This window comes from Schistocerca piceifrons, chromosome X (genome assembly GCF_021461385.2).
Source record: "Schistocerca piceifrons isolate TAMUIC-IGC-003096 chromosome X, iqSchPice1.1, whole genome shotgun sequence".
Taxonomy (NCBI): domain Eukaryota; kingdom Metazoa; phylum Arthropoda; class Insecta; order Orthoptera; family Acrididae; genus Schistocerca; species Schistocerca piceifrons.
This window is the reverse complement of record NC_060149.1, coordinates 776,865,504-776,880,079: the sequence shown is the minus strand read 5'-3', so window position 1 is coordinate 776,880,079 and position 14,576 is coordinate 776,865,504.

Below are 14,576 nucleotides of genomic sequence, written 5' to 3'. Positions count from 1 at the left end.
ACGCCAAATTTCGACGGATACGTTCGTCTTATGTGCCACGTCGGTTTCTTCGGTTATTTCAAGCAGTGTTGCTAGCCTGTTAGCAGTAAAAACGCTCTGCCCTAGGTCGTTAAGTACGTTGTGAGAGGTAATGCACGAAATTTGCTGTTCTCCGCACTCTCTTGACACTGTGGGTCTCGGAATATTGAGGTGCCTGTAGATTTACGAAATGGAATGCTCTATGCTTCTACTTCCAACTACTATTCCGTGTTCAAAGTCTGTTACTTCCCGTCGTGCGCCCATAATCACGTCGGAAACCACGTAAAAAACATGAACCAGCTGACAGCTGACAGCTCCGTCAATGCACTGCCCTTTTATATTTTGTGTAACGGATACTACGCCATCTGCATATGTACATATCGCTATCGTATGAATTTTGTCACTTCAGTGTAGCTAGTTAGGCTTATGTTACACGCATTATTTGTACAGTTAATCGAAATGATGTGGAACGATTCATTTTACATTCACATTGCACATTCATATGTAAATTAACCTACACGTTATGCATTTAGAAGAGTTTTTAAAAGTTTTTTAGCTACAGATGTGAATTTTTAATTTCTGCCCACCACTTTCTACACATAACAAAGGCAGAAATTCTGCTGTGGAATACAGGAAGTTGAAGAACGCTTTTGACATACTGCCCAGCGAGTGCTGCTGTTTTGGGATGACATTATGTCGGGCCAATGTACGCTGCTAGTGGTCACGGATGGCACCGTAACGGCAGTACGATGTGTGAATGCCATCCTGCGACCGATAGTGCAACCATATTGGCAGCATATTGATGAGGCATTAGTCTTCATGGACAACAATTCGTGCCCCCATTGTGCACATCTTGTGAATGACTTCCTTCAGGAGAACGGCATCGCTCGACTAGAGTGGCCAGCATGCTCTCCAGACATGGACCCTGTCGAACATGCCTGGGATAGATTGAAAAGAGCTGTTTATGGACGACGTGACCCACCAACCACTCTGAGGGATCTACATCGAATCGCCGTTGAGGAGTGGGACAACCTGGACCGAGACTGCCTTGATGAACTTGTGGGTAGTATGCCACGACGACTACAGACATGCATCAATGCAAGAGGACGTGCTATTGGGTATTAGAGGTACCGGTGTGTACAGCAATCTGGACCACCACCTCTGAAGGTCTCGCTGTATGGTGGTGCAACATGCAATATGTGGTTTTCATGAGCCATAAAAAGGGCGGAAATGATGTTTATGTTGACCATCTTATATCCTCCTTTCAAGACACTGTCCATTCCGTTCAACTGCTCTTCCAAGTCCTTTGCTGTCTCTGACAGAATTACAATGTCATCGGCGAACCTCGAAGTTTTTATTTCTTCTCCATGGATTTTAATACCTACTCCAAATTTTTCTTTTGTTTCCTTTATGCTTGTTCAATATACAGACTGAATAACATCGGGGAGAGGCTACAATCCTGTCTCACTCCCTTCCCAACCACTGCTTCCCTTTCATGCCCGTCGACTCTTACAACTGCCATCTGGTTTCTGTACAAATTGTAAATAGCCTTTCGCTCCCTGTATTTTACCCCTGCCACCTTCAGAATTTGAAAGAGAGTATTCCAATCAACATTGTCAAAAACTTTCTCTAAGTCTACGTAGGTTTGCCTTTACTTAATCTTTCTTCTAAGATAAGTCGTAGGGTCAGTACTGCCTCACGTGTTCCAATATTTCTACGGAATCCAAACTAATCTTCCCCGAGGTCGGCTCCTACCAGTTCTTCCATTCGTCTGTAAAGAATTCACGTTAGTATTTTGCAACTGTGACTTATTAAACTGATAGTTCGGTAATTTTCACATCTGTCAACACCTGCTTTCTTTGGGACTCGAATTATTACATTGTTCATGAAGTCTGAGAGTATTTCGCCTGTCTCATACATCTTGCTCACCAGATGGTAGAGTTTTGTCAGGACTGGTTCTCTCAAGGCTGTCAGTAGTTCTAATGGAATATTGTCTACTCCCAGGCCTTGTTTCGACTAGTTCGTTTATGTATGATTAACAATAAACAACTTCGACTACATTTGGCTCCCTTCATGGCCTTCGTCTCCAACCATCTCTAGCAGGGAAGCACTCTACCACTTCATTCATCCCGACACCTTTTACAACGAGCTTGATACAGGTGTACAGGGTGGGGCAAATAAAAGTGGCCCAGATGACAGAGTTCTAGGGTGCAGAGAAATACGGCAGAGGAAAGGAAATAAGTACTAACCTGACTGTAGCAGATGTTGAAATTGAACACCATTCATCTCTTGGTGCTTTTGGGCCCTGGTCAACAAGTTGCTGAAGGCGGATCGAAGCTGGAATGCTGGAATTGCTACAGTCTCACCCGGAACGTTCTGCTGCAGTTCTTGAAGACAGCGAGGGTTGTTGCGTAACACTTTAGACTTGAGAACTCCCCACACAAAGTAATCGCACACTGACAAATCAGGTGCACTGGGTGGGCAGCTATGGCCACCACCAGTCTGACCTCTGCTAACAACTCTGCTAGTCATGAAGATTGTGTAAATGTGTTCCAATGTTCCGTCGGTTGTATGGGCAGTTGCTCCATCATGTTGGAAGAAACTGCAGGTCTTTCCCTCCTCCGTTAACGCTACCACAGATAGTTACAAAACGTTGGCAATGTAACGCGCCGAAGTCAGCGTCTGATGAATAATGCAATAATGCGGTGTGCAGACGCTGCACACCAAACGCCAACCTTCTGATCAGGCAATTGTGTTTCGTGGAAGTTACGCGGATTCTACGCTGCCCGGAACCTATGATTGTGCGCGTTGACGTAACCACTCACGTGAAACCAGGTTTCGTCAGCCTTTCATTGCTATGTCAGTGAATAGCCACTCACAAAACTAGAGGCACTGATGAGCATCAGCTGGTTTTAATACGTGAACGACAGACACTCGGTAGGGATGCATGTGCTGATCCAGGTGGAGTTTTCGTCAGCGTGGTCGACGTGATATGCCGATCTCTTGCGACAATCATCGGGCTGACTTGATAGGACTCTCACGGATGTTCTAGTGAACTGCAGCTACATCTTTTACTGTGCGGGCACGTTTTGGAATGTTTTATAACCTGTTTAAAACAGATCCTGTCTGACGCCATTTTCAGACTAAGCGTTGCGTGGCACTCTTTGCTGGCACTTTGACTCCATTAAATTTCTCAGCAAACAACTGACCACACCGTTTCCATGACTTTGTTGTCACGTAACTTTCCACGACGAACACCCGCTGCTCCACAGTGAATACCGTTGTCCCCTTTGCGCTGCTCCACTCACATTCACACAGTCCACACTACGCTCTGAATCGGTGTGGATCACGTCGCCGGCGTACAAGTTGTGTGTGCGTCACTGGGTGTGGTTATATGCATACATTCACATCTAATCGTGGACCCGCCAGGTCTTCAAGAAGGGTCGTCGAGCAGATGCGCAAAACTATAGACATATATCTCTGACGTCGATCTGTTGTAGAATTTTAGAACATGGTTTTTGCTCGCGTATCGTGTCGTTCCTGGAAACCAAGAATCTACTCTCTAGGAATCAATATGGATTCCGGAAACAGCGATCGTGTGAGACCCAACTCGCCTTATTTGTTCATGAGATCCAGAAAATATTAGATACAGGCTCCCAGGTAGATGCCATTTTCCATGACTTCCGGAAGTCGTTCGATGCAGTTCCGCACTGTCGCCTGATAAACAAAGTAAGAGCCTACGGAATATCAGACCAGCTGTGTGGCTGGATTGAAGAGTTTTCAGCGAACAGAACACAGGATGTTGTTCTCAATGGAGAGACGTCTACAGACGTTAAAGTAACCTCTGGCGTGTCACAGGGGAGTGTTATAGGACCATTGCTTTTCACAATATATATAAATGACCTAGTAGATAGTGTCGGAAGTTCCATGTGGCTTTTCGCGGATGATGCTGTAGTATACAGAGAAGTTGCAGCATTAGAAAATTGTAGCGAAATGCAGGAAGATCTGCAGCGGATAGGCACTTGGTGCAGGGAGTGGAAACTGACCCTTAATACATAGACAAATGTAATGTAATGCGAATACATAGAAAGAAGGAGCCTTTATTGTATGATTATATGATAGCGGAACAAACACTGGTAGCAGTTACTTCTGTAAAATATCTGGGAGTATGCGTGCGGAACGATTTGAAGTGGAATGATCATATAAAATTAATTGTTCGTAAGGCGAGTGCCAGGTTGAGATTCATTGGGAGAGTCCTTAGAAAATGTAGTCCATCAACAAAAGAGGTGGCTTACAAAACACACGTTCGACCTATACTTGAGTATTGCTCATCAGTGTGGGATCCTACCAGATCGGGTTGACGGAGGACATAGAGAAGATCCAAAGAAGAGCGGTGCGTTTCGTCACAGGGGTATTTGGTAAGCGTGATAGCGTTACGGAGATGTTTAGCAAACTCAAGTGGCAGACTGAGCAAGAGAGGCGCTCTGCATCGCGTTGTACCTTGCTGGCCAGGTTTCGAGAGGGTGTGTTTCTGGATGAGGTATCGAATATATTGCTTCCCCCTACTTATACCTCCCGAGGAGATCACGAATGTAAAATTAGAGAGATTCGAGCGCGCACGGAGGCTTTCCGGCAGTCGTTCTTCCTGCGAACCATACGCGACTGGAACAGGAAAGGGAGGTAATGACAGTGGCACGTAAAGTGCCCTCCTCCACACACCGTTGGGTGGCTTGCGGAGTATAAATGTAGATGTAGATGTTAGCCGAGAGCGCTAACACGCTGCTTCCTGGACTCGGGTAGACGCGCCGGCCCCGGATCGAATCCGCCTGGCGGTTTATCGACGAGGGCCGGTGTGCTGCCCAACCTGGATGTGATTTTTAGGCATCCCCCTAGGTGAATACCGGGCTGGTCCCCACGTTCTGCCTCAGTTACACGGCTCGCAGACATCTGAACACTTTCGCACTATTCCATGGATTCCACTAGTCGCAGACAGTTGGGGTACACTAATTCCGTCCTGGGGGGTACGGGGTGGCGGCAGGAAGGGCATCCGGCCACCCCTTACACTAACATTGCCACATGTGATTAACCATGCCGACCCTGCGTCTCTTCAGGAAAACAGGCACAAGCATAGAATTCACGTCTAATCGTGTCCACTAGTCTAGGCCAGTTTTATTTGCTTCAACCTGTATAAGTATGAATGTAACCATTGAAGACTGAATATTTCACATAATTCTTCTGTTTTTTATGCTTAATGGCTGAACGTGATTCATTTAAGAAAAGCAATATCTTGATCAACGTATTTGTATGACAATAATGTTTTTCGTCATGTAATTTTAACGTATGTTGTGCTGATTGTTACTATAAATTCCAGTGGTGACTATAATGGTTGTGGGCTCTGGCATATGGTGAGGTATAGTTTGACGTCGCACTAACTCACCTACTCAATGGATCACCAAAAGGGACTGCTTGCAAGTGATTTCTTCTCAGGTTAGCATAGCTACAAGATTTAAGATAATAATGATGGAGGCAATGTTTGGAATGCGTTTAGCACTGAGAAGACATCCTCTCGAAAAGTTGTATATCGAGGGCGCTACTACGCTTCACATCGGGTACATTAATTTCATTACCGGGAAGGGCGGAAATGAATATACACACGGTCCAAAAAAATGGTTCAAATGGCTCTGAGCACTATGGGACTTAACATCTGTGGTCATCAGTCCCCTAGAACTTAGAACTACTTAAACCTAGCTAACCTAAGGACATCACACACACACGGTCCAGTCACGTTCATGTGACCACCGCCTATGAGTGACGTAAACGTTCAGTAATCACTCATAGACGACACGTGGTAGATAACAATGGAGGGTATACAGGATGGTCCATTGGTACGTGGTATCACGTAACATTCCGCCGGTGCGGACGGTATTTGCATCGTGAAACATTACCTGTGTTAAAATAGACCGTTTACAAATTGCGGAAAAGGCCGATATCGTGTTGCTGTATGGCTATTGTGATCAAAATGCCCAACGGGCGTATGCTATGTATGCTGGTCGGTATCCTGGACGACATCATCGAATTGTCTTGACCGTTCGTCGGATAGTTACGTTATTTAAGGAAACAGGAAGTGTTCAGCCACATGTGAAACGTCAACTACGGCCTGCAACAAATGATGATGCCCAAGTAGGTGTTTTAGCTGCTGCCGCGGCTAATCCGCACATCAGTAGCAGACAAATTGCGCGAGAATCGGGAATCTCAAAAACGTCGGTGTTGAGACTTCTACATCAACATCGATTGGACCCCTACCTTATTTCTATGCACCGGGAAAGTGGTGCAACTAAAATATTCGTATTTCTTTACGTACTGCTGGAATATGTAATAAAAATGGGGGTTCCTATTTAAAAAAACGCAGTTGATATCCGTTTGCCCTATGGCAGCGCCATCTAGCGGGTCAACCATAGCGCCATCTGGTTTCCCCCTTCAAGCTAGACAAGTTTCGTTCTTTGTAGTTTTATCGTTTGACGCTTATTTCGTGAGATATTTGCCCCGTTCACGATCAACGAACTACCCTCTATAAAGTATGCAGGGCAGTCGTTGTCGTAATGTGCAAATGGTGCAGTTAATCTGACTTCAAACTGTTCGCGTGCAGCCGTGATTAAAGTGTAGCATGCATTGCAAAATGGTGCTATCCAAAACCGACATCATGACAACTATGGTGCACCACGGGCCATAAACGACAGGGGTGAGCGACGGCTGCGGAGATGCGTACGGATGAATAGAGGTAAACTGTTGAGCAACTGACCGTCCAGATGAACCAGGGGGCTACCAACAGTGTCTGCTGAACGACGGTTGAAGGTCTCTGCAGCAGATGCACGGTTTGTGCATCCACGCTAACTGCTGTTCGTCGGCGACGAAGGCTACAATTCGCACGCCAGTACCACAACTGGACGTCCAATGACTGGTAACAAACAGCCTACCTAGACGACAGATACACTACTGGCCATTAAAATTGCTACACCAACAAGAAATGCAGCTGATAAACGGGTATTCATTGGACAAATACACTCCTGGAAATTGAAATAAGAACACCGTGAATTCATTGTCCCAGGAAGGGGAAACTTTATTGACACATTCCTGGGGTCAGATACATCACATGATCACACTGACAGAACCACAGGCACATAGACACAGGCAACAGAGCATGCACAATGTCGGCACTAGTACAGTGTATATCCACCTTTCGCAGCAATGCAGGCTGCTATTCTCCCATGGAGACGATCGTAGAGATGCTGGATGTAGTCCTGTGGAACGGCTTGCCATGCCATTTCCACCTGGCGCCTCAGTTGGACCAGCGTTCGTGCTGGACGTGCAGACCGCGTGAGACGACGCTTCATCCAGTCCCAAACATGCTCAATGGGGGACAGATCCGGAGATCTTGCTGGCCAGGGTAGTTGCCTTACACCTTCTAGAGCACGTTGGGTGGCACGGGATACATGCGGACGTGCATTGTCCTGTTGGAACAGCAAGTTCCCTTGCCGGTCTAGGAATGGTAGAACGATGGGTTCGATGACGGTTTGGATGTACCGTGCACTATTCAGTGTCCCCTCGACGATCACCAGTGGTGTACGGCCAGTGTAGGAGATCGCTCCACACACCATGATGCCGGGTGTTGGCCCTGTGTGCCTCGGTCGTATGCAGTCCTGATTGTGGCGCTCACCTGCACGGCGCCAAACACGCATACGACCATCATTGGCACCAAGGCAGAAGCGACTCTCATCGCTGAAGACGACACGTCTCCATTCGTCCCTCCATTCACGCCTGTCGCGACACCACTGGAGGCGGGCTGCACGATGTTGGGGCGTGAGCGGAAGACGGCCTAACGGTGTGCGGGACCGTAGCCCAGCTTCATGGAGACGGTTGCGAATGGTCCTCGCCGATACCCCAGGAGCAACAGTGTCCCTAATTTGCTGGGAAGTGGCGGTGCGGTCCCCTACGGCACTGCGTAGGATCCTACGGTTTTGGCGTGCATCCGTGCGTCGCTGCGGTCCGGTCCCAGGTCGACGGGCACGTGCACCTTCCGCCGACCACTGGCGACAACATCGATGTACTGTGGAGACCTCACGCCCCACGTGTTGAGCAATTCGGCGGTACGTCCACCCGGCCTCCCGCATGCCCACTATACGCCCTCGCTCAAAGTCCGTCAACTGCACATACGGTTCATGTCCACGCTGTCGCGGCATGCTACCAGTGTTAAAGACTGCGATGGAGCTCCGTATGCCACGGCAAACTGGCTGACACTGACGGCGGCGGTGCACAAATGCTGCGCAGCTAGCGCCATTCGACGGCCAACACCGCGGTTCCTGGTGTGTCCGCTGTGCTGTGCGTGTGATCATTGCTTGTACAGCCCTCTCGCAGTGTCCGGAGCAAATATGGTGGGTCTGACACACCGGTGTCAATGTGTTCTTTTTTCCATTTCCAGGAGTGTATATTATACCAGAACTGACATGTGATTACGTTTTCACGCAATTTGGGTGCACAGATCCTGAGAAATCAGTACCCAGAACAACCACCTCTGGCCGTAATAACGGCCTTGATATGCCTGGGCATTGAGTCAAACAGAGCTTGGATGGCGTGTACAGGTAAAGCTGTCCATGCAGCTTCAACACGATACCACAGTTCATCAAGAGTAGTGCCTGGCGTATTGTGACGAGCCAGTTGCAAGGCCACCACTGACCAGACGTCTTCAATTGGTAAGAGATCTGGAGAATGTGCTGGCCAGAAAGACCCGTACAGGACCTGCAACATGCTGACGTGCATTATCCTGTTGAAATGTAGGATTTTGCAGGGATCGAATGAAGGGTAGAGCCACGGGTCTTAACACATCTGAAATGTAACGTCCAGTGTTCAAAGTGCCGTCAATGCGAACAAGAGGTGACCGAGACGTGTAACCAATGACACCCCATACCATCACGCCGGGTGATACGCCAGTATGGCGCTGAAGAATACACGCTCCCAATGTGCTTTCACCGCTATGTCAGCAAACACGGATGCGACCATCATGATGCTGTACACAGAACCTTGACGCATCCGAAAAAATGACGTTTTGCGATTCGTGCACCCAGGTTCGTCGTTGAGTACACCATCGCAGGCGCTCCTGTTTGCGACGCAGCGTCAAAGTTAACCGCAGCCATGGTCTCCGAGCTGATAGTCGGTGTTGCTGCAAACATTGTCGAACTGTTTGTGCAGATGGTTGTTGTCTTGCAAATGTCCGCATCAATTGACTCAGGGATCGAGACGTGGCTGCACGATCCGTTACAGTCGTGCGGATAAGATGCCTGTCATCCCGATTGCTAGTGATACGAGGCCGTTGGGATCCAGCACGGCGTTCCGTATCACCCTCCTGAACCAACCGATTCCATATTCTGCTAACAGTCATTGGATCTCGACCAACGCGATCAGCAATGCCGCGATACGATAAACCGCAATCACGATAGGCTACAATCCGACCTTAAAGTCGGAAACGTGATGGTATGCACTTCTCCTCCTACACGAGGCATCACAACAACGTTTCACCAGGCAACGCCGGTCAACTGCTGTTTGTGTATGAGAAATCAGTTGGAAACTTTCCTCATGTCAGCACATTGTAGGTGTCGCCACCGGCGTCAGCCTTGTGTGAATGCTCTGAAAAGCTAATCATTTGCATATCACAGCATCTTCTTCCTGTCGGTTAAATTTCGCGTCTGTAGCACGTCATCTTCATGGTGTAGCAATTTTAATGGCCAGTAGTGTAATAACATTTGCTTCATTGGAAAATATTTATGAGTTTTCACTTTAAAAAATCCGAGGCATTACTTTTCAGCACCCCTTGTATAATTTAAATGGTTTTGTTGCGAGACCGGGATGAAATACCTCAGAACCACGAAATTTATTTCTGGAAACGTAATTTGTAAAATAGTATTTTGAGAGATCTTTTCTTTTACGATTTACAAGCATTCTTTCATAACTGTGAGTAGTAAAGTCATAATTAAACTGCTTCATTTGAGGGAAGTTTTCTTAACTAGTATACTAGTTTATCAATTTTATTTATGTTATTTTGGATAAAATGTCGTAACTTTTGTGATATGTACTGGGTCTACAACTTTGCTTCCGCCGTTTTTTCTCGAAATTCGTGGCTTTATTGTGAAAATTTTACAAAAAAATTATCATTCATGGTATTGCCCATCGCTGGCCACTACATTCTCCCATCTTTCGGATAGCATACGAATACCGTGGCGGAAGAACTGGGCGTCTTTTGTGGGAATCCATGAATCGATTCAATTTTGCGCTTGTTGATATGATCGGAAGTTCTGGTCAGCCAGACTGTATGCCACTAATCGAGAAAGGTGGTTGTCAGAGAGAGCAACGTATGGAAAATAGGGCGTGAAGGATAGGACTTCTCATTTGGACGTTTCCATGTATATTTTTACGGGTTTTGCGACATGGGGTCGAGCACTGACATGCTGCAAAATTACCTTTACTTGTCTATCGCTGTATTGTGGCCGTTTGTGTTTCAGTGCTTGGCTCGAATGCATCAGTTGTCTTCGATAATGATTTCCTGTGACTGTCTTCGTCTGTTTCAGTAGCTACGAAAACGTTCTGTCTTCCACCGCCATGCCGGTCTTCGACATCAAAATTACCGTTCTTAAGGCGTTGAAAGCATTCTCTGCACATTCTTTCACAAATAATTCCCCCACCATTGGCCTTACCCAGCATTTTAAGAGCTACAGCCACAGATTTTATCATGTTAAAGTAGAAAATTAAAACTTCCCGCAAATGGTGAGAAATGGGTACGTACGTAAGTTGACTTACTTAATCGAGAACAACCTTATGATGCAATCACAAATCGACAAATTTTTTATGGCATGTTTACAGATACCCAAGCTTATTGTGTTACACCTATGACCAACCACCCGAACCCCACTTGCCGCTATTGCCGTCTATTGCAAAACGGCGGAAGCAAAGTTGTAGACCTGATAGTTTAGCACCCATTTCTCCCGTATCAAACGGATGACGTTGCCACAGAATCGCCATCAGCGAAACAGAAGCCTTGTGGCTGTAATGAAACTAACACCAGAAGTATGAGAAACAATTATCTTACTTTCAGTGAAAATAGAAAATGAGGACAAATGCTCATTGTGATAGGAAGTCGCCTGACCCTGATAGGATTTTTTCCGCAATTTCTTTCGTTCATACAGATGAGTACTGACACCATATTTTACAGTTTCAGTACAATTTTTGTATTTAAAAAGCAATCGACACAGATTGTGACGTAACTGACTACACGAGTTCTGGCACTTAGCTGTCTATATACTTGTTTTGCAACCGAGCGAAGTGCTCCAGGGGTTTAAACACTTGACTCGGATTCGGCAGCACTGTATCTCGATTCCCTGTGTGATCTCACAGATTTACATTTTCCGCCGAGTCCTTAATTTGCATAAGGTAAATAACAGCACAGTTCCTTTGAAAAGAAGTTGATCGCTCTGCTTCCCCAGCCTCCCCAATTCTGACTTTGTGCTCCGTCTCTAATAATCACACTGTTGAAGAGACGTTACAAAATAATCTTCTCCTCGTCTTGCAGACACGAATGGTATAGGGACGTGAGGACTGGCGTAGCGTGTTGGATTTGCACCAAGTCAACCTGAAGCACGACACTAGATTGTAAAAGGCTAGTCCATACGAAAATGTAACCAATGTACCTAGGGAACTTAAATTCGAATTCTTTCAAAAATACGATCGTAAGCGATGCTGGTAACATTTTGTTTCAGACTGACTGTCAAGGAATCATACTGATTTCTTCATACACAAAGTACACGCAATGACTGTCAAGACGAAATCATACGGGATATAAAGCATACTAAGCCATACGATCATTTTTCTATCGTTGATAATGCGAAATGAATGGGAAAGAAAGAGGGAAATTAGTACTGATGCCAAGTTCTCCACACTATATGCCGCACAGAGCCCTGGGGGCGGCGGTATACTTGCAGATACACAAAATAAAGGAAACAAAACGAAGTGAAATTGACGGGAAGGCAAGGGAATAGAAAAGTAGGGATTTGCTGCTCCGTTTATGCGTGTTCATTTCTTTTCTACTGGCGGGTCCGCCTCTGGTGACATGTAGCGGCTATTTCAACATTACGTAGGACGTCCGGATACTTTTGATCGGATAACGTATTTTGAACATTTCCATCCAGGTATTCAGGGATATACTAAGTTTTTGCTACTGTTAATTGTAATGTTTGGTTGTGTTATTACAGATGATTAGCGTTCCCTAGTGCCTAGGCACACTTCATGCTTCCATTTCTTTTATACTGCTGGGAGTCTTGAATCTCAAATATGGTTTGATCACTATAGAGTGTTACGAAGCACAGAGTTATAAATGGTGGTATGCACCTGCATTTTTCATTGTAAGTTTCAGATCATATACCTAGTAATGTGGAACCTACAGCAAAACGTTGTATCCGAGCTATCGACCTACTTATCGTTTATAACATAAGGAATTTTTTATGAGGTGAGAATAACTTGGATGCCAGGATAACGTCCTAGCATTGATTACTATTTCAGTATTACCCTTTTAACTCCAACGTTACAGTCAACAGAGCCTACTAGGTATACAGTTTGCAAAATATAGGCGACAAACATGCATTACGTTCCTGGGATTCGATTTAGCACTCTACTGCCCTAGTGCTGACTTAAAGCACGGTTTAGCGACAGCGACTGACGATAGGTTTTGCCTGTATTAAACTCATACTTTTTCATTACGGTTTCTACGGCCTTGAATTACGATACCCAACTTTCTTTGTATCTTATCCGGGTGTACCATTTATGGATCACTTATCACTAAACCTGCCACGTTATCTTCCCCAGTATACGATAAACATTGTGTGAATGTTCAGCTCAAACTCCAATTTGCATACTGCACTTTTTAATTATACACAGACTCGTAAATGCTGTCACGGCACACTGTATTTTGGTTTATTCTAACGGTAATATCTAGCTTCATTTGCACGTTCCCCGCTGGGAAGGTGGAAATTCTGAAGCAATACGGCTGAACTTCTCGTAAACTGGAGTTAATGCACGAGCCGTAGTGCGCTGTAAAACGCGGAACTACCTCTCCCTGTGAGTCTCACAAACGATTACGACCACGTTTCCCGCGGTTCCATTCAGTTTGCACTGATGGGATTTCCTCGTTCATTTTCATACATTCCACACCTCTGACCGGACATATCACCCTACATTTACAGCACAGGTAATTTTTGAGTGGAATGCTTTATCACATTACGATTTTGTAAGTAAGAATTGAGGACGTTAATCCACATTCTTCAAGCTGAACTCAAGATTAAAACGAAGTCTCTTGGAAAACTCTGGTAAGAGCATCGACAATAAATGCTGCAGAAAAATCATAAGCTTCTTAAAATTGGCGGCAAACGCAGCAGTTGCTTCTATAAGGGGTTAAATTTAGAGATAATCTCTTTCAAAACTTTCAAGATCATTTTATCTTGATTTACAGGGTGAATCAGGAGGAAAGGTACATGCTTTGAGCCTGCCGGTGTGGCCGAGCGGTTCTAGGCGCTACAGTCTGGAACCGCGAGAGCGCTACGGTCGCAGGTTCGAATCCTGCCTCGGGTATGGGCGTGTGTGATGTCCTTAGGTCAGTTAGGTTTAAGTAGTTCTAAGTTCTAGGGGACTGATGACCTCAGATGTTAAGTCCCATAGTGCTCAGAGCCATTTGAACATGCTTTGAGGGGTGATAATATTAGTGGTTGTGAAGAAACAACTTCATATGGACGTATGCCCTATTCCGAATAGTTTCCGATATAGAACACATTCAATATCACTTTTGTACGTTTTTCTTGAATAACTCGAAAACCGCACCCTCCAGCGAAAACGTGTCGCAGTACAAAATTAAACTATATTAAATTTCCTACAAAAGAGGTCCTATTCATTTTTTCTCTAGAACTAATGGTTTGTGCGAAGAGAGAACGAGAATGTTGAAAAACTCGCTCGACGCGCATGCGCTGTAGCTTACGTAGTTTTTGTAGGCCAATTTGAGGTAGCATATTGAGGTAGTAAGTTGAGACGAATAGTTTGATACGGGACACTTGTAGTCTATCAAGTCGCGACTCTACCTCAAATTGGCCTACAAAACCAACGTAAGTTACAGTTCGTGCGCGTCGAGCCAGTTTTTCTCACGCTCTCTTCGCACAAACCATTAGTTATAGAGAAAAAAAATGAATAGGATCTTTTGTAGGAAATGTAATACAGTTTAATTTTGTACTGCTACCCGTTTTTAATAGAGGGTGCGGTTTTCGAGTTGTTCAAGAAAAACGTACAAAAGTGATATTAAATGTGTTCTATCTCGGAAACCATTCCGGATAGGGCATACGTCCATATGAAGTTTTTTGTTCAGAATAACCATCACCTCACCCAAAGCATTTACCTTTTCTTCTGAATCACCCTGTACATAGCTTACCTAAAAGCGTAGTTGTATTTCATTGTCAAATGTTGTCCAATAAAATATA